The 5,377-nt window shown below is 32.8% G+C and overlaps 1 protein-coding gene across 1 annotated transcript in view; it reads right to left on the bottom strand.

The window, feature by feature from the left end:
• LOC108970050 overlaps positions 1 to 5,377 on the bottom strand; it is a gene marked incomplete in the record, with an annotated part of 187,068 nt that overhangs the window by 132,054 nt on the left and 49,637 nt on the right.

The raw sequence follows: 5,377 nt of genomic DNA, 5'->3' as shown, positions 1-5,377 counted from the left end.
AAAAAGGCAAACATACGTTCAATCACTGCACTGAAGCAGACAAACTGTAGAATATTGTAATTACACATTGAAATTGTAGGGAATTAAAATTTCAAACACGCTTCCGCATGCGCGTAAATACATAAGTACATATTTATGTATGTATGTACAGAAGAACACGCTGAAAATTTTTAAGTGCCTGAGATATGCACACAAGTCGAGCGTACAAGCGCGTTGGCAATAAAAAATGGAATTTGAAAGTATAAAGTTAAAGCAATTGCCATTCTGAATTTGTGCATACAGAAATATATATGTATATCTTTACCTAGAATGCAAAAGAACGTATCATTAATATATAACCATTTTATAACGAAGGCTGAAATTTTGTCAATATTTATGGTTTATATTATATCGTTTTCCCTTCACTTGTAAACATGTGAAAAGTGATGTTACATTATTTTGCATTTCGGTAACAATATACACTATGTACTTATATAAATAAAAAAAAAAAATAATAAAAAAATAAGTTCATTGAAAGCGCGAAAAATCACAGCTTGAGCCTTACTGCTGATAAAAACGTGCGATAGAACTTAAGTGAGAGTAAGCAAAATGAAAAAAAGTTGCAACAACAACACTGAAATTAAAAAAATACAAAAACAATAACAAAGCTACAAGTGTACATTGACATGTACGCTAAATGTCCGTACGCACCAGGTAAATGACACCACGGCAAACTTACTTCATTTATACAAATATATACTTATACATAAATATATATGTATGTACGCAGATACATGAAACATATACATATGTAAAGTTAAGCATTCCAAGCGAACTCAATGAGCCCAACGGACAGTTGCTCATCATTAACGCACCTTTGTCACAGGAGGCTAATGTCAACAAGGCGGCTAAGTCAACACTCGCGCCCTATAAGAGTATATGTATTACTGTGTGGGAAATATTTCACATACAAATATATATGTATGTGTTTTGTTGTAAACCGCAAAGCACTGACAGGCCAATTGAGCGCGGCAGGAAATTGCTGTTGATGAGTCTAGCGGTGTTGCTGGCTCTTGATTGACAGTTAGGGGTATACAGGCAAAAATATTTGTGTGTGTATGTGTTCCATGCGCTGCTTGACAGCTTTGCACCGCTATTTGAAATGCTTGAAGACTTTCTTCTACTGGTTTTTTCGGGATGCTATGTTGACTTTTTTTTTACGTGTGGATTGCTATCTTTCCAATATTATTTTTTTTTTTTTTTTTTTGCTTTTTTTCATTGTTCTTCACTTTTAATTCGTTAGCCGTCATTTCGCCTATTTGTCAATGCACGTTAGAATGAGGAAGTGAGTGCCCGCTTATCACAAATCATGTATCTAATGATGAGTTTTATTTATTGCAGCATTTTGTTGTTTAAATGGCGGGAGGAAGCGTTGGAGGTTTTTCTCACACAATTATAATTTTTTGTTTTTGTATTGTGATTTCTGATCTTTTTGCGTGTAGTTAGTGGCATTTGTATTTTATAGAAATATCTTTCTACAAATATTTTTGGAATGTAGAATATAGCAACGTTTTTTAATATTCGAGAATTTCCTCGTGATTTTTAGTGCATTGCTGTTGCTCGTCATTGTTTTATTGTGTAAATTAAATGTTCGAAAACAGTCTGGTCGTGATTTTTAATGGCGTACGTTTGCTCGGCATTGTTTCTTGTATAAGATTAATTTTATTGATATTAGAGAAGTATTTTTTTTTTTCAAAAAAGTGAGTCGTCACGAAATATAGCATATTGGAAAATTGTGTCCAAAATGTTGTATCAAAACAGTTAGCTAAAGTTATGTAATTTTTCCTTTGAAGAGAAAATGCAGTTGATAAGAGGATGACTGCGAAGCTTTAGTGTAGCTTTTTGAAAGCTTTCATTTTAATAAGTTTAAAATTGCATAGCCTCTTTAAAGCTGTAGAGCAGCTTCTTGAAAGCCTTCACATTATTATTATATATATTTGGAGTAACTTTTGGAAAGCTTTCATTTTAATAAGCTTAAAATTGCGTAGTTCTTTTAAAGCTTTAGTGTATATTTTTGAAAGCTTTCATCCCATTAAGTTTAAGATTTGGTCAGCTCTTTTAAAGCTTCAAAAGTACTTTTTTAAAAGCTTTCATACTAATAAGTTTAAAACTATGAAATTTTACCATTATTTTACTGCTCTTTTTGCGAATATATCTTTTAAAATAATTTTACACAAATAAAGTAATTAATTTTATTTTTTGCCTCTTTTTTTAAGGTCTCATTTGAATTTTGTTCATAATTTAATGCTTCTTAAAATAGCTCAACCAATAACTTCGTGCCAGTGTAAGCTTAAAATTATCTTTAGATCAAATTTGGATCGGCTTTCTCTTCTCTTCGTATTTTTGTTTTTTGTATTTTTTTTCTGTATTGTATTTTTATTTAAAAAAATTTATATATTTTTAATATTTCTTTTTTTATTAACATTCTTTTGTATTTACAAGAAAGCGTGGTCACACCTAAAGCTTTCAAGCGAAAATTCACTGATTTTGTCAGGTTAAGCCATTAGTTATTTAATCAGATTGAAATTTACTGCTTTCAATATCGCTGGCTCGTATCACTCATATGACACCATGTTTTTTGCAACTTGTATGACTCAGTTTGTGGAATTTAAGAAAGTGATATAAAAGAAATGAAAAAGTAAATTTCAATATATAACTCAATTCGAAGATTGGAAAATTAAAAGAGCCCAAGTTCTGCACCTATTTTCGGTTTGTCTTTATGAAAACAAACGGAAGACTTTAAAACCAGAAGTGTTGTCGACCTTAATAATTTTTTTTCTCGGACGTGGCCTTCACAACAAAAAATATTGACATCACAATAGTTGATATAGGTATATAATTTGGAAGTAAATTATACCTAGAGGACTCTACAAAGTCCCTATCTCTTTGTATAAGCTCACTAGTCCTTCAGTTGTTGAGATATCCACTTAAAATCTTACACATGTTATTTTTTTCCAAGAAGCTGCTCCCTTGTCGGATCTACTGTTATCACATCTCTACAGCATATAGCTGCCATACAAACTGACCGATTAAAATGGAGTTCTTGTATAGAAAACTTTTTCATTTGTCAATATAACTTGACAAAATTGAGCAAGGCTTATTTTTCATGAAAACTCTACAATCTACAGAGAAAATGTTTAGATCAAACCACCATAGCCCATAGCTACCATACAAACTAATCGATACAAATAAAAATATTTTTATAAGCTTTTTGCTAAGAAATGGAGCTATGTTTTTCTATTTTTTTTTTTATTTAAAGTAATTTTTATTTCGATTTTTTTTGCAAAAATCTGCAAATTAATTTTTAAGACAATTTTATTTCGTTTTATCAAATATCTGCTAACACTATACAGGAATAAATTATGTCTCCAATCAAAGACATTTTATTGCTCTAAATATGTCTKAAAACGCCGTTAATCGCCACAGCAGTACTACAAACAAAAATATTTGCATTGCAAAACAACTTTCAAGTCGGCATAATTAATTGCTAACAAATCGAAGTGCGAGCATAAAATATATCAATATAGCAGTAAAGATACAACAACAAAGTATCGCTTGCAGCTAAAAGCGAACAAAAATCCTTTCTCTTTTATGTGCCCATTCACTGGCATACACAACTGAAACGTTTAAGTGCTTAGATAACGGCAAAGAAATCAAAATCGATTGACACAATGCTGCAGTTGGCACAAGAAGCGAATAAAAATAAACGAAAAATAGAGATAAATAAATTAAAAATAAAAAAGAGATTCTGCRAAAATATCAGTCACGCATTCAACTGCCACTGCCGCATATGGCACGCATAATCCCTCGAAAAAGACACGCCGTAACAAATAGCGTGTAGATAAATAAGCGATTGCCTGGCGGCCAACAAATGCCAAAACGGTTCGTGTGCAATTCTTCTGCGAAAGTGTTGTGCGCATGCGCAACGGCAAAGCGACTGCAGTAAGCGATATGATTTATTTCGAGTGGCTAAATAAAGCAGAGTGAAAAATGCGAGCTTGTCAGGCATTTAATGCGTAGAAAGCATGAAGCACTGKATACGCAGCACTGGCGGGAGCGACTCAACAACGCGGAGGGTGGCGAGCTAGAAGAAAATATGCAACGATTTTTATAAAAATAGCGAAAACATTGCCGGCCACTAAGTACCAAAGCACACGTTGGACATTTGATGACAACAGCAGCGATGCAAGGACGCTGGACTAAGACAACGGGTATGCAAAGTCAACAATTGACTGGCTGCCCGAGGAGCTGCGGCTAGCCTTTTAAAGCGGTGCACATATGCAGCAGCGCGACAGCTTGACATTGAAAAAGTGTTATCAATTAGTCAATGCGTAACGCAGGTCTATCAATTAAGTGATACTAAATAACAAGATTGAGTGCGGGCGCAGTCGGTAGCCGGATAAAATGTGGTACTGCTGCCAATTGCTGGTGACATTCAATGCGAAACACAATAACAAGGGAGAGTAGTGAATTGTAGAGGCTGTGGATACTCCGCTAGTAGGTCGCCGCCCTTAGCTTACCTTCACCGCCAGACAAAAGGCTTAAACAACGAACTTGTCATTTGATAACAACTCGCTTATTGATGACTTTACATTGGCCATTTGCATGCAATTAGGTGAGGTGCACGCCAACTGCAGGCTGGTCGGCTGCTACAATGTATATAAATATATACATGAGTTTATATGTATATAATATGGATTTCCAGCAACTCATTTAAAAGTCGTAAACTACCGCACAATAGTTGCTGTTTTTGCTGGGGCGTACTCGAAGGGTGTGTGTACGCTGAGCGTTAAGTAGCGCAATGTGGAGTAGTTACCATGAAAGTATACAAAATATTAAAAAATAAAATAAAATAATCAAAACTTATAAATGGAAGCATACACTGGTTATTTTAAGGTGTGTAAGGCAATAAACACGCAAGCACGTTGCGCCACTGAAGTACCTGATATTGCCTTATGAGTGTTTTGATTGATTTCTGATTGAGCGTAGAAGGCGTAAGAGTTGAATGGTATGACTAAATATAAATTTTTTTTTTTTAATTTATACATAAATTTTATTTTTAAATTTTGATAAATTTTGAAATTATTTAAACTATATTTTTAATTTCATTTTTCATGGCCTTTAAATTACTAAATATGAAAAAATTCGAACCAAATGAGAAAGTAATTACAAAAAGAACATTAATTATTGCATTAAATTATCAAATTAAGTTCAAAATAATTAAGATAACATATTTGACCTTGTTTGATTATTCCATAATTTTTAATAATTAAGTTTGTAAAGCTTGTAAATTATTAATTATAAATTATTTAGTTTTATTTCATTATTATTTTCTTAA

This window comes from Bactrocera latifrons, unplaced genomic scaffold (genome assembly GCF_001853355.1).
Source record: "Bactrocera latifrons isolate USDA-ARS-PBARC rearing strain unplaced genomic scaffold, ASM185335v1 scaffold_28, whole genome shotgun sequence".
NCBI classification, from domain to species: Eukaryota; Metazoa; Arthropoda; class Insecta; order Diptera; family Tephritidae; genus Bactrocera; species Bactrocera latifrons.
This window is presented reverse-complemented; position numbering and strand designations above follow the sequence as displayed.